Source organism: Hyla sarda, unplaced genomic scaffold (assembly GCF_029499605.1).
Source record: "Hyla sarda isolate aHylSar1 unplaced genomic scaffold, aHylSar1.hap1 scaffold_1267, whole genome shotgun sequence".
Classification (NCBI taxonomy): domain Eukaryota; kingdom Metazoa; phylum Chordata; class Amphibia; order Anura; family Hylidae; genus Hyla; species Hyla sarda.
Genome location: NW_026607889.1, coordinates 68565 through 91019, shown reverse-complemented (window position 1 = coordinate 91019; position 22455 = coordinate 68565). Strand labels below are relative to the sequence as shown.

The 22455-nt window shown below is 46.1% G+C and overlaps 8 non-coding genes and 2 pseudogenes across 8 annotated transcripts; all 10 read right to left on the bottom strand.

The window, feature by feature from the left end:
- Positions 1 to 1409: 1409 nt before the first annotated feature.
- LOC130304237 (U2 spliceosomal RNA) lies at positions 1410 to 1600 on the bottom strand. Its single transcript, XR_008854030.1, has one exon. It is a non-coding gene; the product is annotated as a U2 spliceosomal RNA (small nuclear RNA).
- A 2092-nt stretch (positions 1601 to 3692) lies between these two features.
- Positions 3693 to 3883, bottom strand: LOC130304236 (U2 spliceosomal RNA). Its single transcript, XR_008854029.1, has one exon. It is a non-coding gene; the product is annotated as a U2 spliceosomal RNA (small nuclear RNA).
- Positions 3884 to 5975: 2092 nt separating this feature from the next.
- On the bottom strand, positions 5976 to 6166 carry LOC130304235 (U2 spliceosomal RNA). Its single transcript, XR_008854028.1, has one exon. It is a non-coding gene; the product is annotated as a U2 spliceosomal RNA (small nuclear RNA).
- Positions 6167 to 8255: 2089 nt separating this feature from the next.
- Positions 8256 to 8446, bottom strand: LOC130304234 (U2 spliceosomal RNA). The gene has a single exon (XR_008854027.1). It is a non-coding gene; the product is annotated as a U2 spliceosomal RNA (small nuclear RNA).
- A 2093-nt stretch (positions 8447 to 10539) lies between these two features.
- On the bottom strand, positions 10540 to 10730 carry LOC130304233 (U2 spliceosomal RNA). Its single transcript, XR_008854026.1, has one exon. It is a non-coding gene; the product is annotated as a U2 spliceosomal RNA (small nuclear RNA).
- Positions 10731 to 12819: 2089 nt separating this feature from the next.
- Positions 12820 to 13010, bottom strand: LOC130304232 (U2 spliceosomal RNA). Its single transcript, XR_008854025.1, has one exon. It is a non-coding gene; the product is annotated as a U2 spliceosomal RNA (small nuclear RNA).
- A 2089-nt stretch (positions 13011 to 15099) lies between these two features.
- Positions 15100 to 15309, bottom strand: LOC130304249 (U2 spliceosomal RNA; annotated as a pseudogene).
- Positions 15310 to 15965: 656 nt separating this feature from the next.
- Positions 15966 to 16125, bottom strand: LOC130304250 (U2 spliceosomal RNA; annotated as a pseudogene).
- Positions 16126 to 18213: 2088 nt separating this feature from the next.
- LOC130304230 (U2 spliceosomal RNA) lies at positions 18214 to 18404 on the bottom strand. Its single transcript, XR_008854023.1, has one exon. It is a non-coding gene; the product is annotated as a U2 spliceosomal RNA (small nuclear RNA).
- A 2089-nt stretch (positions 18405 to 20493) lies between these two features.
- On the bottom strand, positions 20494 to 20684 carry LOC130304229 (U2 spliceosomal RNA). The gene has a single exon (XR_008854022.1). It is a non-coding gene; the product is annotated as a U2 spliceosomal RNA (small nuclear RNA).
- Between the last annotated feature and the right edge of the window lie 1771 nt (positions 20685 to 22455).

Here is a 22455-nt window from a genome sequence, read left to right as displayed (position 1 = left end):
CATAATAGACGACATCACCAAACAGCTCCATAGTCACATACACAGCAAAGGAGAGATGTTGTTTACACCTAGTGATGTCAGTGGTATTGAGTGACATCACAGCACAGTGCTAAGGCTCCTGGGCCTGGACACAGCAGCGGCTGCAATATCTCAACGGAGAATACGTTTATATATATGTGTGTGTGTGCGCGTATATATATATATATATATATATATATATATATATATATATATATATTTCTCCGCCGAAATCACTTTTAAACCCATTTCCACCTTTTTTTCCCTTCTCTTCCTCTTACTTTTTTTTCACGTTTTTTTACGTTTTTCTCCTTTTCGCCTCTTTTCTGGGCGTATTATTCTTCTTTTTCTTCTTTTTTTTCGTCTAATGCATACCCCATCAGTGCAGCAATGCTTATTCAATACCGCCAGCAGATGGAGACACTGGGGGATAATTTTCTAAGGATTTATACTGATTTTTCCTGTCTGATTTGTCGCACAGAAAGTTGCAGGCCAAATATGTGTGACATTTCTGCGACTTTAGCTTCTAGAGCATTTTTACAACATTATACATAGGTGCTGAATACATAAAAAGCGACTGTTCAGCGACAGACAAGTCGCATCGGCTGAAAGTAGGCCAGAATGTCAGTCCATGTTGGAGCAGGTTTAGATACAGTCTAAAGTATAGATCTCAAAGTCTGTGCACAGAATTTAGCAAGGGCCTCGCACCTTCTGATGCATCAGGTAGGTGCACAATAGCATAGCCTAACCCTCTGTACTTTGGTCTATATTGATGCGGGACATAGACAGCCAGCTGATGACCAATCCATTAGTGCAATGGATGGCTGGAAGCATTTGTCTTTGCCTTTGCAATACCACAGAAGCAATGCATGGTCAATGTACAGCAATGACACACCTGTGTGAACAGCCAGGAGACCCCCCCCCCCCCATGTTATGTTACATAGTTACATAGTTAGTACGGTCGAAAAAAGACATATGTCCATCACGTTCAACCAGGGAATTAAGGGGTAGGGGTGTGGCGCGATATTGGGGAAGGGATGAGATTTTATATTTCTTCATAAGCATTAATCTTATTTTGTCAATTAGGAACATTCAGCACCCACCCGCTATCAAGGCAGCTGCCTATCATGTCATGCCCTACCTGCACAGGTGTGCTGGCTACTCAAATGATCCAATTAAGGAGGCCATTTAGTCAGCAGCAGCAGAAGTCCTGTGCCTGGACGCTCCAACAGGGGCCAGACACAAGCAGAAGCAGAAGCAGCAGAAGCAGCAGCAGCACCACCTTTTGTTTTTTGGCTGCAGCAGCAGCAAGGCCCACAGGGCTGGCTAGCTGGCTAGCCAGCAAGCAGGTAGCAATGAAAGTAGGAATCTTTCTTTTTAACCCTGTAAGGGGGTGGTGCACTGTACCCGAAGATACTGCCATATCGGGTCAATGCATAGGGCGACGGAAGCAAGCTTCGAAATCGGCCCCCGTTCTCAAAAATCCATTTAATATATGGTCCCCAGATAGGGGACGTATCAGATATTAAACTGATAAGAACAGATACTACACTTGATCTTAGCCAAAAGGCCGAGAAGCGATAACCGTGAAAGGGGCGGGCCCAACAAGGTCCCCTTCATGGGCACTATCACTGCTTGCTGTCAGGGAGGCTGCCAGACAATTTTCCATGCACACTCTGGGCTGGGGGGCAGTCAACCACCAGTACACACAGCAGAACCTAAACCCATACCATTATTGCTAAGCAGCAAGACAGGGGCCCATTGCACTCCCACGGGGCCTTTTTAAATGCAATCCATAACCCGGATTTGCCAGGAACCCTTCTTACTCCTCCTACTTGCATGTGACACTGGGCTTAGGATCTGCATAGGAAACACACACACAAGCACACACCTACCTTTGTTGCCTGCAGATGCCTCCTTGGCTGTCCCCAAACGGTATCAAACCAACACCCACGGGAAGCTGTAAGCATAGAGGACATGCCTGCACCCCATTGGACTTACCTGTGTGGGTTAAATCCGGGTTATTTGACAACCTATGGCGGTGATGGTTCTGCTCAGGCAGAGCAGTGCTGATGCTCCTCATAAAGCTGTCGCTGCTGTGAAGGTTCTAGGTGACATCACAAATCCCTATGGTTACATACACAACAAAGCTGGGTTGTTGTTGTTTACACTCTGCAAGGCCTGTGGAAGTGAGTGACATCATAGCACTGTAGTTCTGAGGGTTCTAGATGGATGCAACAATCTCCTGTTGCTTCTATGAAGGCCATAATAGACGACATCACCAAACAGCTCCATAGTCACATACACAGCAAAGGAGAGATGTTGTTTACACCTAGTGATGTCAGTGGTATTGAGTGACATCACAGCACAGTGCTAAGGCTCCTGGGCCTGGACACAGCAGCGGCTGCAATATCTCAACGGAGAATACGTTTATATATATGTGTGTGTGTGCGCGTATATATATATATATATATAGTATATATATATATATATATATATATATTTCTCCGCCGAAATCACTTTTAAACCCATTTCCACCTTTTTTTCCCTTCTCTTCCTCTTACTTTTTTTTCACGTTTTTTTACGTTTTTCTCCTTTTCGCCTCTTTTCTGGGCGTATTATTCTTCTTTTTCTTCTTTTTTTTCGTCTAATGCATACCCCATCAGTGCAGCAATGCTTATTCAATACCGCCAGCAGATGGAGACACTGGGGGATAATTTTCTAAGGATTTATACTGATTTTTCCTGTCTGAATTTGTCGCACAGAAAGTTGCAGGCCAAATATGTGTGACATTTCTGCGACTTTAGCTTCTAGAGCATTTTTACAACATTATACATAGGTGCTGAATACATAAAAAGCGACTGTTCAGCGACAGACAAGTCGCATCGGCTGAAAGTAGGCCAGAATGTCAGTCCATGTTGGAGCAGGTTTAGATACAGTCTAAAGTATAGATCTCAAAGTCTGTGCACAGAATTTAGCAAGGGCCTCGCACCTTCTGATGCATCAGGTAGGTGCACAATAGCATAGCCTAACCCTCTGTACTTTGGTCTATATTGATGCGGGACATAGACAGCCAGCTGATGACCAATCCATTAGTGCAATGGATGGCTGGAAGCATTTGTCTTTGCCTTTGCAATACCACAGAAGCAATGCATGGTCAATGTACAGCAATGACACACCTGTGTGAACAGCCAGGAGACCCCCCCCCCCCATGTTATGTTACATAGTTACATAGTTAGTACGGTCGAAAAAAGACATATGTCCATCACGTTCAACCAGGGAATTAAGGGGTAGGGGTGTGGCGCGATATTGGGGAAGGGATGAGATTTTATATTTCTTCATAAGCATTAATCTTATTTTGTCAATTAGGAACATTCAGCACCCACCCGCTATCAAGGCAGCTGCCTATCATGTCATGCCCTACCTGCACAGGTGTGCTGGCTACTCAAATGATCCAATTAAGGAGGCCATTTAGTCAGCAGCAGCAGAAGTCCTGTGCCTGGACGCTCCAACAGGGGCCAGACACAAGCAGAAGCAGAAGCAGCAGAAGCAGCAGCAGCACCACCTTTTGTTTTTTGGCTGCAGCAGCAGCAAGGCCCACAGGGCTGGCTAGCTGGCTAGCCAGCAAGCAGGTAGCAATGAAAGTAGGAATCTTTCTTTTTAACCCTGTAAGGGGGTGGTGCACTGTACCCGAAGATACTGCCATATCGGGTCAATGCATAGGGCGACGGAAGCAAGCTTCGAAATCGGCCCCCGTTCTCAAAAATCCATTTAATATATGGTCCCCAGATAGGGGACGTATCAGATATTAAACTGATAAGAACAGATACTACACTTGATCTTAGCCAAAAGGCCGAGAAGCGATAACCGTGAAAGGGGCGGGCCCAACAAGGTCCCCTTCATGGGCACTATCACTGCTTGCTGTCAGGGAGGCTGCCAGACAATTTTCCATGCACACTCTGGGCTGGGGGGCAGTCAACCACCAGTACACACAGCAGAACCTAAACCCATACCATTATTGCTAAGCAGCAAGACAGGGGCCCATTGCACTCCCACGGGGCCTTTTTAAATGCAATCCATAACCCGGATTTGCCAGGAACCCTTCTTACTCCTCCTACTTGCATGTGACACTGGGCTTAGGATCTGCATAGGAAACACACACACAAGCACACACCTACCTTTGTTGCCTGCAGATGCCTCCTTGGCTGTCCCCAAACGGTATCAAACCAACACCCACGGGAAGCTGTAAGCATAGAGGACATGCCTGCACCCCATTGGACTTACCTGTGTGGGTTAAATCCGGGTTATTTGACAACCTATGGCGGTGATGGTTCTGCTCAGGCAGAGCAGTGCTGATGCTCCTCATAAAGCTGTCGCTGCTGTGAAGGTTCTAGGTGACATCACAAATCCCTATGGTTACATACACAACAAAGCTGGGTTGTTGTTGTTTACACTCTGCAAGGCCTGTGGAAGTGAGTGACATCATAGCACTGTAGTTCTGAGGGTTCTAGATGGATGCAACAATCTCCTGTTGCTTCTATGAAGGCCATAATAGACGACATCACCAAACAGCTCCATAGTCACATACACAGCAAGCAAAGGAGAGATGTTGTTTACACCTAGTGATGTCAGTGGTATTGAGTGACATCACAGCACAGTGCTAAGGCTCCTGGGCCTGGACACAGCAGCGGCTGCAATATCTCAACGGAGAATACGTTTATATATATGTGTGTGTGTGCGCGTATATATATATATATATATATATATATATATATATATATATATATTCTCCGCCGAAATCACTTTTAAACCCATTTCCACCTTTTTTTCCCTTCTCTTCCTCTTACTTTTTTTTCACGTTTTTTTACGTTTTTCTCCTTTTCGCCTCTTTTCTGGGCGTATTATTCTTCTTTTTCTTCTTTTTTTTCGTCTAATGCATACCCCATCAGTGCAGCAATGCTTATTCAATACCGCCAGCAGATGGAGACACTGGGGGATAATTTTCTAAGGATTTATACTGATTTTTCCTGTCTGAATTTGTCGCACAGAAAGTTGCAGGCCAAATATGTGTGACATTTCTGCGACTTTAGCTTCTAGAGCATTTTTACAACATTATACATAGGTGCTGAATACATAAAAAGCGACTGTTCAGCGACAGACAAGTCGCATCGGCTGAAAGTAGGCCAGAATGTCAGTCCATGTTGGAGCAGGTTTAGATACAGTCTAAAGTATAGATCTCAAAGTCTGTGCACAGAATTTAGCAAGGGCCTCGCACCTTCTGATGCATCAGGTAGGTGCACAATAGCATAGCCTAACCCTCTGTACTTTGGTCTATATTGATGCGGGACATAGACAGCCAGCTGATGACCAATCCATTAGTGCAATGGATGGCTGGAAGCATTTGTCTTTGCCTTTGCAATACCACAGAAGCAATGCATGGTCAATGTACAGCAATGACACACCTGTGTGAACAGCCAGGAGACCCCCCCCCCCCATGTTATGTTACATAGTTACATAGTTAGTACGGTCGAAAAAAGACATATGTCCATCACGTTCAACCAGGGAATTAAGGGGTAGGGGTGTGGCGCGATATTGGGGAAGGGATGAGATTTTATATTTCTTCATAAGCATTAATCTTATTTTGTCAATTAGGAACATTCAGCACCCACCCGCTATCAAGGCAGCTGCCTATCATGTCATGCCCTACCTGCACAGGTGTGCTGGCTACTCAAATGATCCAATTAAGGAGGCCATTTAGTCAGCAGCAGCAGAAGTCCTGTGCCTGGACGCTCCAACAGGGGCCAGACACAAGCAGAAGCAGAAGCAGCAGAAGCAGCAGCAGCACCACCTTTTGTTTTTTGGCTGCAGCAGCAGCAAGGCCCACAGGGCTGGCTAGCTGGCTAGCCAGCAAGCAGGTAGCAATGAAAGTAGGAATCTTTCTTTTTAACCCTGTAAGGGGGTGGTGCACTGTACCCGAAGATACTGCCATATCGGGTCAATGCATAGGGCGACGGAAGCAAGCTTCGAAATCGGCCCCCGTTCTCAAAAATCCATTTAATATATGGTCCCCAGATAGGGGACGTATCAGATATTAAACTGATAAGAACAGATACTACACTTGATCTTAGCCAAAAGGCCGAGAAGCGATAACCGTGAAAGGGGCGGGCCCAACAAGGTCCCCTTCATGGGCACTATCACTGCTTGCTGTCAGGGAGGCTGCCAGACAATTTTCCATGCACACTCTGGGCTGGGGGGCAGTCAACCACCAGTACACACAGCAGAACCTAAACCCATACCATTATTGCTAAGCAGCAAGACAGGGGCCCATTGCACTCCCACGGGGCCTTTTTAAATGCAATCCATAACCCGGATTTGCCAGGAACCCTTCTTACTCCTCCTACTTGCATGTGACACTGGGCTTAGGATCTGCATAGGAAACACACACACAAGCACACACCTACCTTTGTTGCCTGCAGATGCCTCCTTGGCTGTCCCCAAACGGTATCAAACCAACACCCACGGGAAGCTGTAAGCATAGAGGACATGCCTGCACCCCATTGGACTTACCTGTGTGGGTTAAATCCGGGTTATTTGACAACCTATGGCGGTGATGGTTCTGCTCAGGCAGAGCAGTGCTGATGCTCCTCATAAAGCTGTCGCTGCTGTGAAGGTTCTAGGTGACATCACAAATCCCTATGGTTACATACACAACAAAGCTGGGTTGTTGTTGTTTACACTCTGCAAGGCCTGTGGAAGTGAGTGACATCATAGCACTGTAGTTCTGAGGGTTCTAGATGGATGCAACAATCTCCTGTTGCTTCTATGAAGGCCATAATAGACGACATCACCAAACAGCTCCATAGTCACATACACAGCAAAGGAGAGATGTTGTTTACACCTAGTGATGTCAGTGGTATTGAGTGACATCACAGCACAGTGCTAAGGCTCCTGGGCCTGGACACAGCAGCGGCTGCAATATCTCAACGGAGAATACGTTTATATATATGTGTGTGTGTGCGCGTATATATATATATATATATATATATATATATATATATATATATATTTCTCCGCCGAAATCACTTTTAAACCCATTTCCACCTTTTTTTCCCTTCTCTTCCTCTTACTTTTTTTTCACGTTTTTTTACGTTTTTCTCCTTTTCGCCTCTTTTCTGGGCGTATTATTCTTCTTTTTCTTCTTTTTTTTCGTCTAATGCATACCCCATCAGTGCAGCAATGCTTATTCAATACCGCCAGCAGATGGAGACACTGGGGGATAATTTTCTAAGGATTTATACTGATTTTTCCTGTCTGAATTTGTCGCACAGAAAGTTGCAGGCCAAATATGTGTGACATTTCTGCGACTTTAGCTTCTAGAGCATTTTTACAACATTATACATAGGTGCTGAATACATAAAAAGCGACTGTTCAGCGACAGACAAGTCGCATCGGCTGAAAGTAGGCCAGAATGTCAGTCCATGTTGGAGCAGGTTTAGATACAGTCTAAAGTATAGATCTCAAAGTCTGTGCACAGAATTTAGCAAGGGCCTCGCACCTTCTGATGCATCAGGTAGGTGCACAATAGCATAGCCTAACCCTCTGTACTTTGGTCTATATTGATGCGGGACATAGACAGCCAGCTGATGACCAATCCATTAGTGCAATGGATGGCTGGAAGCATTTGTCTTTGCCTTTGCAATACCACAGAAGCAATGCATGGTCAATGTACAGCAATGACACACCTGTGTGAACAGCCAGGAGACCCCCCCCCCCCATGTTATGTTACATAGTTACATAGTTAGTACGGTCGAAAAAAGACATATGTCCATCACGTTCAACCAGGGAATTAAGGGGTAGGGGTGTGGCGCGATATTGGGGAAGGGATGAGATTTTATATTTCTTCATAAGCATTAATCTTATTTTGTCAATTAGGAACATTCAGCACCCACCCGCTATCAAGGCAGCTGCCTATCATGTCATGCCCTACCTGCACAGGTGTGCTGGCTACTCAAATGATCCAATTAAGGAGGCCATTTAGTCAGCAGCAGCAGAAGTCCTGTGCCTGGACGCTCCAACAGGGGCCAGACACAAGCAGAAGCAGAAGCAGCAGAAGCAGCAGCAGCACCACCTTTTGTTTTTTGGCTGCAGCAGCAGCAAGGCCCACAGGGCTGGCTAGCTGGCTAGCCAGCAAGCAGGTAGCAATGAAAGTAGGAATCTTTCTTTTTAACCCTGTAAGGGGGTGGTGCACTGTACCCGAAGATACTGCCATATCGGGTCAATGCATAGGGCGACGGAAGCAAGCTTCGAAATCGGCCCCCGTTCTCAAAAATCCATTTAATATATGGTCCCCAGATAGGGGACGTATCAGATATTAAACTGATAAGAACAGATACTACACTTGATCTTAGCCAAAAGGCCGAGAAGCGATAACCGTGAAAGGGGCGGGCCCAACAAGGTCCCCTTCATGGGCACTATCACTGCTTGCTGTCAGGGAGGCTGCCAGACAATTTTCCATGCACACTCTGGGCTGGGGGGCAGTCAACCACCAGTACACACAGCAGAACCTAAACCCATACCATTATTGCTAAGCAGCAAGACAGGGGCCCATTGCACTCCCACGGGGCCTTTTTAAATGCAATCCATAACCCGGATTTGCCAGGAACCCTTCTTACTCCTCCTACTTGCATGTGACACTGGGCTTAGGATCTGCATAGGAAACACACACACAAGCACACACCTACCTTTGTTGCCTGCAGATGCCTCCTTGGCTGTCCCCAAACGGTATCAAACCAACACCCACGGGAAGCTGTAAGCATAGAGGACATGCCTGCACCCCATTGGACTTACCTGTGTGGGTTAAATCCGGGTTATTTGACAACCTATGGCGGTGATGGTTCTGCTCAGGCAGAGCAGTGCTGATGCTCCTCATAAAGCTGTCGCTGCTGTGAAGGTTCTAGGTGACATCACAAATCCCTATGGTTACATACACAACAAAGCTGGGTTGTTGTTGTTTACACTCTGCAAGGCCTGTGGAAGTGAGTGACATCATAGCACTGTAGTTCTGAGGGTTCTAGATGGATGCAACAATCTCCTGTTGCTTCTATGAAGGCCATAATAGACGACATCACCAAACAGCTCCATAGTCACATACACAGCAAAGGAGAGATGTTGTTTACACCTAGTGATGTCAGTGGTATTGAGTGACATCACAGCACAGTGCTAAGGCTCCTGGGCCTGGACACAGCAGCGGCTGCAATATCTCAACGGAGAATACGTTTATATATATGTGTGTGTGTGCGCGTATATATATATATATATATATATATATATATATATATATATATATATATTTCTCCGCCGAAATCACTTTTAAACCCATTTCCACCTTTTTTTCCCTTCTCTTCCTCTTACTTTTTTTTCACGTTTTTTTACGTTTTTCTCCTTTTCGCCTCTTTTCTGGGCGTATTATTCTTCTTTTTCTTCTTTTTTTTCGTCTAATGCATACCCCATCAGTGCAGCAATGCTTATTCAATACCGCCAGCAGATGGAGACACTGGGGGATAATTTTCTAAGGATTTATACTGATTTTTCCTGTCTGAATTTGTCGCACAGAAAGTTGCAGGCCAAATATGTGTGACATTTCTGCGACTTTAGCTTCTAGAGCATTTTTACAACATTATACATAGGTGCTGAATACATAAAAAGCGACTGTTCAGCGACAGACAAGTCGCATCGGCTGAAAGTAGGCCAGAATGTCAGTCCATGTTGGAGCAGGTTTAGATACAGTCTAAAGTATAGATCTCAAAGTCTGTGCACAGAATTTAGCAAGGGCCTCGCACCTTCTGATGCATCAGGTAGGTGCACAATAGCATAGCCTAACCCTCTGTACTTTGGTCTATATTGATGCGGGACATAGACAGCCAGCTGATGACCAATCCATTAGTGCAATGGATGGCTGGAAGCATTTGTCTTTGCCTTTGCAATACCACAGAAGCAATGCATGGTCAATGTACAGCAATGACACACCTGTGTGAACAGCCAGGAGACCCCCCCCCCCCATGTTATGTTACATAGTTACATAGTTAGTACGGTCGAAAAAAGACATATGTCCATCACGTTCAACCAGGGAATTAAGGGGTAGGGGTGTGGCGCGATATTGGGGAAGGGATGAGATTTTATATTTCTTCATAAGCATTAATCTTATTTTGTCAATTAGGAACATTCAGCACCCACCCGCTATCAAGGCAGCTGCCTATCATGTCATGCCCTACCTGCACAGGTGTGCTGGCTACTCAAATGATCCAATTAAGGAGGCCATTTAGTCAGCAGCAGCAGAAGTCCTGTGCCTGGACGCTCCAACAGGGGCCAGACACAAGCAGAAGCAGAAGCAGCAGAAGCAGCAGCAGCACCACCTTTTGTTTTTTGGCTGCAGCAGCAGCAAGGCCCACAGGGCTGGCTAGCTGGCTAGCCAGCAAGCAGGTAGCAATGAAAGTAGGAATCTTTCTTTTTAACCCTGTAAGGGGGTGGTGCACTGTACCCGAAGATACTGCCATATCGGGTCAATGCATAGGGCGACGGAAGCAAGCTTCGAAATCGGCCCCCGTTCTCAAAAATCCATTTAATATATGGTCCCCAGATAGGGGACGTATCAGATATTAAACTGATAAGAACAGATACTACACTTGATCTTAGCCAAAAGGCCGAGAAGCGATAACCGTGAAAGGGGCGGGCCCAACAAGGTCCCCTTCATGGGCACTATCACTGCTTGCTGTCAGGGAGGCTGCCAGACAATTTTCCATGCACACTCTGGGCTGGGGGGCAGTCAACCACCAGTACACACAGCAGAACCTAAACCCATACCATTATTGCTAAGCAGCAAGACAGGGGCCCATTGCACTCCCACGGGGCCTTTTTAAATGCAATCCATAACCCGGATTTGCCAGGAACCCTTCTTACTCCTCCTACTTGCATGTGACACTGGGCTTAGGATCTGCATAGGAAACACACACACAAGCACACACCTACCTTTGTTGCCTGCAGATGCCTCCTTGGCTGTCCCCAAACGGTATCAAACCAACACCCACGGGAAGCTGTAAGCATAGAGGACATGCCTGCACCCCATTGGACTTACCTGTGTGGGTTAAATCCGGGTTATTTGACAACCTATGGCGGTGATGGTTCTGCTCAGGCAGAGCAGTGCTGATGCTCCTCATAAAGCTGTCGCTGCTGTGAAGGTTCTAGGTGACATCACAAATCCCTATGGTTACATACACAACAAAGCTGGGTTGTTGTTGTTTACACTCTGCAAGGCCTGTGGAAGTGAGTGACATCATAGCACTGTAGTTCTGAGGGTTCTAGATGGATGCAACAATCTCCTGTTGCTTCTATGAAGGCCATAATAGACGACATCACCAAACAGCTCCATAGTCACATACACAGCAAAGGAGAGATGTTGTTTACACCTAGTGATGTCAGTGGTATTGAGTGACATCACAGCACAGTGCTAAGGCTCCTGGGCCTGGACACAGCAGCGGCTGCAATATCTCAACGGAGAATACGTTTATATATATGTGTGTGTGTGCGCGTATATATATATATATATATATATATATATATATATATATATATATTTCTCCGCCGAAATCACTTTTAAACCCATTTCCACCTTTTTTTCCCTTCTCTTCCTCTTACTTTTTTTTCACGTTTTTTTACGTTTTTCTCCTTTTCGCCTCTTTTCTGGGCGTATTATTCTTCTTTTTCTTCTTTTTTTTCGTCTAATGCATACCCCATCAGTGCAGCAATGCTTATTCAATACCGCCAGCAGATGGAGACACTGGGGGATAATTTTCTAAGGATTTATACTGATTTTTCCTGTCTGAATTTGTCGCACAGAAAGTTGCAGGCCAAATATGTGTGACATTTCTGCGACTTTAGCTTCTAGAGCATTTTTACAACATTATACATAGGTGCTGAATACATAAAAAGCGACTGTTCAGCGACAGACAAGTCGCATCGGCTGAAAGTAGGCCAGAATGTCAGTCCATGTTGGAGCAGGTTTAGATACAGTCTAAAGTATAGATCTCAAAGTCTGTGCACAGAATTTAGCAAGGGCCTCGCACCTTCTGATGCATCAGGTAGGTGCACAATAGCATAGCCTAACCCTCTGTACTTTGGTCTATATTGATGCGGGACATAGACAGCCAGCTGATGACCAATCCATTAGTGCAATGGATGGCTGGAAGCATTTGTCTTTGCCTTTGCAATACCACAGAAGCAATGCATGGTCAATGTACAGCAATGACACACCTGTGTGAACAGCCAGGAGACCCCCCCCCCCCATGTTATGTTACATAGTTACATAGTTAGTACGGTCGAAAAAAGACATATGTCCATCACGTTCAACCAGGGAATTAAGGGGTAGGGGTGTGGCGCGATATTGGGGAAGGGATGAGATTTTATATTTCTTCATAAGCATTAATCTTATTTTGTCAATTAGGAACATTCAGCACCCACCCGCTATCAAGGCAGCTGCCTATCATGTCATGCCCTACCTGCACAGGTGTGCTGGCTACTCAAATGATCCAATTAAGGAGGCCATTTAGTCAGCAGCAGCAGAAGTCCTGTGCCTGGACGCTCCAACAGGGGCCAGACACAAGCAGAAGCAGAAGCAGCAGAAGCAGCAGCAGCACCACCTTTTGTTTTTTGGCTGCAGCAGCAGCAAGGCCCACAGGGCTGGCTAGCTGGCTAGCCAGCAAGCAGGTAGCAATGAAAGTAGGAATCTTTCTTTTTAACCCTGTAAGGGGGTGGTGCACTGTACCCGAAGATACTGCCATATCGGGTCAATGCATAGGGCGACGGAAGCAAGCTTCGAAATCGGCCCCCGTTCTCAAAAATCCATTTAATATATGGTCCCCAGATAGGGGACGTATCAGATATTAAACTGATAAGAACAGATACTACACTTGATCTTAGCCAAAAGGCCGAGAAGCGATAACCGTGAAAGGGGCGGGCCCAACAAGGTCCCCTTCATGGGCACTATCACTGCTTGCTGTCAGGGAGGCTGCCAGACAATTTTCCATGCACACTCTGGGCTGGGGGGCAGTCAACCACCAGTACACACAGCAGAACCTAAACCCATACCATTATTGCTAAGCAGCAAGACAGGGGCCCATTGCACTCCCACGGGGCCTTTTTAAATGCAATCCATAACCCGGATTTGCCAGGAACCCTTCTTACTCCTCCTACTTGCATGTGACACTGGGCTTAGGATCTGCATAGGAAACACACACACAAGCACACACCTACCTTTGTTGCCTGCAGATGCCTCCTTGGCTGTCCCCAAACGGTATCAAACCAACACCCACGGGAAGCTGTAAGCATAGAGGACATGCCTGCACCCCATTGGACTTACCTGTGTGGGTTAAATCCGGGTTATTTGACAACCTATGGCGGTGATGGTTCTGCTCAGGCAGAGCAGTGCTGATGCTCCTCATAAAGCTGTCGCTGCTGTGAAGGTTCTAGGTGACATCACAAATCCCTATGGTTACATACACAACAAAGCTGGGTTGTTGTTGTTTACACTCTGCAAGGCCTGTGGAAGTGAGTGACATCATAGCACTGTAGTTCTGAGGGTTCTAGATGGATGCAACAATCTCCTGTTGCTTCTATGAAGGCCATAATAGACGACATCACCAAACAGCTCCATAGTCACATACACAGCAAAGGAGAGATGTTGTTTACACCTAGTGATGTCAGTGGTATTGAGTGACATCACAGCACAGTGCTAAGGCTCCTGGGCCTGGACACAGCAGCGGCTGCAATATCTCAACGGAGAATACGTTTATATATATGTGTGTGTGTGCGCGTATATATATATATATATATATATATATATATATATATATATATATTTCTCCGCCGAAATCACTTTTAAACCCATTTCCACCTTTTTTTCCCTTCTCTTCCTCTTACTTTTTTTTCACGTTTTTTTACGTTTTTCTCCTTTTCGCCTCTTTTCTGGGCGTATTATTCTTCTTTTTCTTCTTTTTTTTCGTCTAATGCATACCCCATCAGTGCAGCAATGCTTATTCAATACCGCCAGCAGATGGAGACACTGGGGGATAATTTTCTAAGGATTTATACTGATTTTTCCTGTCTGAATTTGTCGCACAGAAAGTTGCAGGCCAAATATGTGTGACATTTCTGCGACTTTAGCTTCTAGAGCATTTTTACAACATTATACATAGGTGCTGAATACATAAAAAGCGACTGTTCAGCGACAGACAAGTCGCATCGGCTGAAAGTAGGCCAGAATGTCAGTCCATGTTGGAGCAGGTTTAGATACAGTCTAAAGTATAGATCTCAAAGTCTGTGCACAGAATTTAGCAAGGGCCTCGCACCTTCTGATGCATCAGGTAGGTGCACAATAGCATAGCCTAACCCTCTGTACTTTGGTCTATATTGATGCGGGACATAGACAGCCAGCTGATGACCAATCCATTAGTGCAATGGATGGCTGGAAGCATTTGTCTTTGCCTTTGCAATACCACAGAAGCAATGCATGGTCAATGTACAGCAATGACACACCTGTGTGAACAGCCAGGAGACCCCCCCCCCCCATGTTATGTTACATAGTTACATAGTTAGTACGGTCGAAAAAAGACATATGTCCATCACGTTCAACCAGGGAATTAAGGGGTAGGGGTGTGGCGCGATATTGGGGAAGGGATGAGATTTTATATTTCTTCATAAGCATTAATCTTATTTTGTCAATTAGGAACATTCAGCACCCACCCGCTATCAAGGCAGCTGCCTATCATGTCATGCCCTACCTGCACAGGTGTGCTGGCTACTCAAATGATCCAATTAAGGAGGCCATTTAGTCAGCAGCAGCAGAAGTCCTGTGCCTGGACGCTCCAACAGGGGCCAGACACAAGCAGAAGCAGAAGCAGCAGAAGCAGCAGCAGCACCACCTTTTGTTTTTTGGCTGCAGCAGCAGCAAGGCCCACAGGGCTGGCTAGCTGGCTAGCCAGCAAGCAGGTAGCAATGAAAGTAGGAATCTTTCTTTTTAACCCTGTAAGGGGGTGGTGCACTGTACCCGAAGATACTGCCATATCGGGTCAATGCATAGGGCGACGGAAGCAAGCTTCGAAATCGGCCCCCGTTCTCAAAAATCCATTTAATATATGGTCCCCAGATAGGGGACGTATCAGATATTAAACTGATAAGAACAGATTTTCTTTTTTAAGCCGAGGAACGTGCTTTCGATTCACCCAAAGTGCAAGAAAAAGTGCAAACGTGTTACACTAAAAAAAACGTGCACAAAGGATGCGGTCTATCGCAAGCCCTTCTCCGATAGGAGAGAGGCCCCCCAACAAACCTTACCCTTCACCTCCGGACCAAAAGGTACCTGCGAGGTTCCAGGTTCGATGTCCCTTTTCGCCGAAGCTACTAGGGGACCACAAATGCTCCCGGCATCCCCCTTGGCGTTGGCCAAGGTATCTGCCCGCAGAGCCGATTACGGTAGGTACCCTGCCAAAGCAGGAGTACCCGGGGTGTTTGCAGGGAGGTGCGGAACCTAATGGCCACACACACCTCCCCTAGACCGCCAGGAGGGACACCCAGAAGGGCTACCGCATCCTGACAAATCCTGTGAACACACAACACGCAAAAAGTGACACAGTGAGACAAAAAAGAAATAAATAAGTGAATGTGTGCAGATATACTGCCCGGACATCCGGCCGGATCTATAAAAATTTCTCTGATCCTAGCCAGAAGGCCGGGAATCAAGAGGTGAGTGCCACAAGGTGAAGAGATTATGGTGCCCGTGCTTCAACTCAGTGAGCCTATTCTCCCAGTGAGTTTCGGCACCTCGGGGTCACCACTCCCCGAGGCACAAAAGTACCTCGGCTCTAGACCCTCTCAGCCTCATGGCGAGACCCGGAGGGAACAGGTCACATCGGGGCAGCCGTCGAGCTGATTCCTCAGAACCAGCCCCGGAAAGCCCTGGTACACCTGCATCCTCCATGCAGCACCCATCCCCACCAGCATGAAAACTGATAAGAACAGATACTACACTTGATCTTAGCCAAAAGGCCGAGAAGCGATAACCGTGAAAGGGGCGGGCCCAACAAGGTCCCCTTCATGGGCACTATCACTGCTTGCTGTCAGGGAGGCTGCCAGACAATTTTCCATGCACACTCTGGGCTGGGGGGCAGTCAACCACCAGTACACACAGCAGAACCTAAACCCATACCATTATTGCTAAGCAGCAAGACAGGGGCCCATTGCACTCCCACGGGGCCTTTTTAAATGCAATCCATAACCCGGATTTGCCAGGAACCCTTCTTACTCCTCCTACTTGCATGTGACACTGGGCTTAGGATCTGCATAGGAAACACACACACAAGCACACACCTACCTTTGTTGCCTGCAGATGCCTCCTTGGCTGTCCCCAAACGGTATCAAACCAACACCCACGGGAAGCTGTAAGCATAGAGGACATGCCTGCACCCCATTGGACTTACCTGTGTGGGTTAAATCCGGGTTATTTGACAACCTATGGCGGTGATGGTTCTGCTCAGGCAGAGCAGTGCTGATGCTCCTCATAAAGCTGTCGCTGCTGTGAAGGTTCTAGGTGACATCACAAATCCCTATGGTTACATACACAACAAAGCTGGGTTGTTGTTGTTTACACTCTGCAAGGCCTGTGGAAGTGAGTGACATCATAGCACTGTAGTTCTGAGGGTTCTAGATGGATGCAACAATCTCCTGTTGCTTCTATGAAGGCCATAATAGACGACATCACCAAACAGCTCCATAGTCACATACACAGCAAAGGAGAGATGTTGTTTACACCTAGTGATGTCAGTGGTATTGAGTGACATCACAGCACAGTGCTAAGGCTCCTGGGCCTGGACACAGCAGCGGCTGCAATATCTCAACGGAGAATACGTTTATATATATGTGTGTGTGTGCGCGTATATATATATATATATATATATATATATATATATATATATATATTCTCCGCCGAAATCACTTTTAAACCCATTTCCACCTTTTTTTCCCTTCTCTTCCTCTTACTTTTTTTTCACGTTTTTTTACGTTTTTCTCCTTTTCGCCTCTTTTCTGGGCGTATTATTCTTCTTTTTCTTCTTTTTTTTCGTCTAATGCATACCCCATCAGTGCAGCAATGCTTATTCAATACCGCCAGCAGATGGAGACACTGGGGGATAATTTTCTAAGGATTTATACTGATTTTTCCTGTCTGAATTTGTCGCACAGAAAGTTGCAGGCCAAATATGTGTGACATTTCTGCGACTTTAGCTTCTAGAGCATTTTTACAACATTATACATAGGTGCTGAATACATAAAAAGCGACTGTTCAGCGACAGACAAGTCGCATCGGCTGAAAGTAGGCCAGAATGTCAGTCCATGTTGGAGCAGGTTTAGATACAGTCTAAAGTATAGATCTCAAAGTCTGTGCACAGAATTTAGCAAGGGCCTCGCACCTTCTGATGCATCAGGTAGGTGCACAATAGCATAGCCTAACCCTCTGTACTTTGGTCTATATTGATGCGGGACATAGACAGCCAGCTGATGACCAATCCATTAGTGCAATGGATGGCTGGAAGCATTTGTCTTTGCCTTTGCAATACCACAGAAGCAATGCATGGTCAATGTACAGCAATGACACACCTGTGTGAACAGCCAGGAGACCCCCCCCCCCCATGTTATGTTACATAGTTACATAGTTAGTACGGTCGAAAAAAGACATATGTCCATCACGTTCAACCAGGGAATTAAGGGGTAGGGGTGTGGCGCGATATTGGGGAAGGGATGAGATTTTATATTTCTTCATAAGCATTAATCTTATTTTGTCAATTAGGAACATTCAGCACCCACCCGCTATCAAGGCAGCTGCCTATCATGTCATGCCCTACCTGCACAGGTGTGCTGGCTACTCAAATGATCCAATTAAGGAGGCCATTTAGTCAGCAGCAGCAGAAGTCCTGTGCCTGGACGCTCCAACAGGGGCCAGACACAAGCAGAAGCAGAAGCAGCAGAAGCAGCAGCAGCACCACCTTTTGTTTTTTGGCTGCAGCAGCAGCAAGGCCCACAGGGCTGGCTAGCTGGCTAGCCAGCAAGCAGGTAGCAATGAAAGTAGGAATCTTTCTTTTTAACCCTGTAAGGGGGTGGTGCACTGTACCCGAAGATACTGCCATATCGGGTCAATGCATAGGGCGACGGAAGCAAGCTTCGAAATCGGCCCCCGTTCTCAAAAATCCATTTAATATATGGTCCCCAGATAGGGGACGTATCAGATATTAAACTGATAAGAACAGATACTACACTTGATCTTAGCCAAAAGGCCGAGAAGCGATAACCGTGAAAGGGGCGGGCCCAACAAGGTCCCCTTCATGGGCACTATCACTGCTTGCTGTCAGGGAGGCTGCCAGACAATTTTCCATGCACACTCTGGGCTGGGGGGCAGTCAACCACCAGTACACACAGCAGAACCTAAACCCATACCATTATTGCTAAGCAGCAAGACAGGGGCCCATTGCACTCCCACGGGGCCTTTTTAAATGCAATCCATAACCCGGATTTGCCAGGAACCCTTCTTACTCCTCCTACTTGCATGTGACACTGGGCTTAGGATCTGCATAGGAAACACACACACAAGCACACACCTACCTTTGTTGCCTGCAGATGCCTCCTTGGCTGTCCCCAAACGGTATCAAACCAACACCCACGGGAAGCTGTAAGCATAGAGGACATGCCTGCACCCCATTGGACTTACCTGTGTGGGTTAAATCCGGGTTATTTGACAACCTATGGCGGTGATGGTTCTGCTCAGGCAGAGCAGTGCTGATGCTCCTCATAAAGCTGTCGCTGCTGTGAAGGTTCTAGGTGACATCACAAATCCCTATGGTTACATACACAACAAAGCTGGGTTGTTGTTGTTTACACTCTGCAAGGCCTGTGGAAGTGAGTGACATCATAGCACTGTAGTTCTGAGGGTTCTAGATGGATGCAACAATCTCCTGTTGCTTCTATGAAGGCCATAATAGACGACATCACCAAACAGCTCCATAGTCACATACACAGCAAAGGAGAGATGTTGTTTACACCTAGTGATGTCAGTGGTATTGAGTGACATCACAGCACAGTGCTAAGGCTCCTGGGCCTGGACACAGCAGCGGCTGCAATATCTCAACGGAGAATACGTTTATATATATGTGTGTGTGTGCGCGTATATATATATATATATATATATATATATATATATATATATATATTTCTCCGCCGAAATCACTTTTAAACCCATTTCCACCTTTTTTTCCCTTCTCTTCCTCTTACTTTTTTTTCACGTTTTTTTACGTTTTTCTCCTTTTCGCCTCTTTTCTGGGCGTATTATTCTTCTTTTTCTTCTTTTTTTTCGTCTAATGCATACCCCATCAGTGCAGCAATGCTTATTCAATACCGCCAGCAGATGGAGACACTGGGGGATAATTTTCTAAGGATTTATACTGATTTTTCCTGTCTGAATTTGTCGCACAGAAAGTTGCAGGCCAAATATGTGTGACATTTCTGCGACTTTAGCTTCTAGAGCATTTTTACAACATTATACATAGGTGCTGAATACATAAAAAGCGACTGTTCAGCGACAGACAAGTCGCATCGGCTGAAAGTAGGCCAGAATGTCAGTCCATGTTGGAGCAGGTTTAGATACAGTCTAAAGTATAGATCTCAAAGTCTGTGCACAGAATTTAGCAAGGGCCTCGCACCTTCTGATGCATCAGGTAGGTGCACAATAGCATAGCCTAACCCTCTGTACTTTGGTCTATATTGATGCGGGACATAGACAGCCAGCTGATGACCAATCCATTAGTGCAATGGATGGCTGGAAGCATTTGTCTTTGCCTTTGCAATACCACAGAAGCAATGCATGGTCAATGTACAGCAATGACACACCTGTGTGAACAGCCAGGAGACCCCCCCCCCCCATGTTATGTTACATAGTTACATAGTTAGTACGGTCGAAAAAAGACATATGTCCATCACGTTCAACCAGGGAATTAAGGGGTAGGGGTGTGGCGCGATATTGGGGAAGGGATGAGATTTTATATTTCTTCATAAGCATTAATCTTATTTTGTCAATTAGGAACATTCAGCACCCACCCGCTATCAAGGCAGCTGCCTATCATGTCATGCCCTACCTGCACAGGTGTGCTGGCTACTCAAATGATCCAATTAAGGAGGCCATTTAGTCAGCAGCAGCAGAAGTCCTGTGCCTGGACGCTCCAACAGGGGCCAGACACAAGCAGAAGCAGAAGCAGCAGAAGCAGCAGCAGCACCACCTTTTGTTTTTTGGCTGCAGCAGCAGCAAGGCCCACAGGGCTGGCTAGCTGGCTAGCCAGCAAGCAGGTAGCAATGAAAGTAGGAATCTTTCTTTTTAACCCTGTAAGGGGGTGGTGCACTGTACCCGAAGATACTGCCATATCGGGTCAATGCATAGGGCGACGGAAGCAAGCTTCGAAATCGGCCCCCGTTCTCAAAAATCCATTTAATATATGGTCCCCAGATAGGGGACGTATCAGATATTAAACTGATAAGAACAGATACTACACTTGATCTTAGCCAAAAGGCCGAGAAGCGATAACCGTGAAAGGGGCGGGCCCAACAAGGTCCCCTTCATGGGCACTATCACTGCTTGCTGTCAGGGAGGCTGCCAGACAATTTTCCATGCACACTCTGGGCTGGGGGGCAGTCAACCACCAGTACACACAGCAGAACCTAAACCCATACCATTATTGCTAAGCAGCAAGACAGGGGCCCATTGCACTCCCACGGGGCCTTTTTAAATGCAATCCATAACCCGGATTTGCCAGGAACCCTTCTTACTCCTCCTACTTGCATGTGACACTGGGCTTAGGATCTGCATAGGAAACACACACACAAGCACACACCTACCTTTGTTGCCTGCAGATGCCTCCTTGGCTGTCCCCAAACGGTATCAAACCAACACCCACGGGAAGCTGTAAGCATAGAGGACATGCCTGCACCCCATTGGACTTACCTGTGTGGGTTAAATCCGGGTTATTTGACAACCTATGGCGGTGATGGTTCTGCTCAGGCAGAGCAGTGCTGATGCTCCTCATAAAGCTGTCGCTGCTGTGAAGGTTCTAGGTGACATCACAAATCCCTATGGTTACATACACAACAAAGCTGGGTTGTTGTTGTTTACACTCTGCAAGGCCTGTGGAAGTGAGTGACATCATAGCACTGTAGTTCTGAGGGTTCTAGATGGATGCAACAATCTCCTGTTGCTTCTATGAAGGCCATAATAGACGACATCACCAAACAGCTCCATAGTCACATACACAGCAAAGGAGAGATGTTGTTTACACCTAGTGATGTCAGTGGTATTGAGTGACATCACAGCACAGTGCTAAGGCTCCTGGGCCTGGACACAGCAGCGGCTGCAATATCTCAACGGAGAATACGTTTATATATATGTGTGTGTGTGCGCGTATATATATATATATATATATATATATATATATATATATATATATATTTCTCCGCCGAAATCACTTTTAAACCCATTTCCACCTTTTTTTCCCTTCTCTTCCTCTTACTTTTTTTTCACGTTTTTTTACGTTTTTCTCCTTTTCGCCTCTTTTCTGGGCGTATTATTCTTCTTTTTCTTCTTTTTTTTCGTCTAATGCATACCCCATCAGTGCAGCAATGCTTATTCAATACCGCCAGCAGATGGAGACACTGGGGGATAATTTTCTAAGGATTTATACTGATTTTTCCTGTCTGAATTTGTCGCACAGAAAGTTGCAGGCCAAATATGTGTGACATTTCTGCGACTTTAGCTTCTAGAGCATTTTTACAACATTATACATAGGTGCTGAATACATAAAAAGCGACTGTTCAGCGACAGACAAGTCGCATCGGCTGAAAGTAGGCCAGAATGTCAGTCCATGTTGGAGCAGGTTTAGATACAGTCTAAAGTATAGATCTCAAAGTCTGTGCACAGAATTTAGCAAGGGCCTCGCACCTTCTGATGCATCAGGTAGGTGCACAATAGCATAGCCTAACCCTCTGTACTTTGGTCTATATTGATGCGGGACATAGACAGCCAGCTGATGACCAATCCATTAGTGCAATGGATGGCTGGAAGCATTTGTCTTTGCCTTTGCAATACCACAGAAGCAATGCATGGTCAATGTACAGCAATGACACACCTGTGTGAACAGCCAGGAGACCCCCCCCCCCCATGTTATGTTACATAGTTACATAGTTAGTACGGTCGAAAAAAGACATATGTCCATCACGTTCAACCAGGGAATTAAGGGGTAGGGGTGTGGCGCGATATTGGGGAAGGGATGAGATTTTATATTTCTTCATAAGCATTAATCT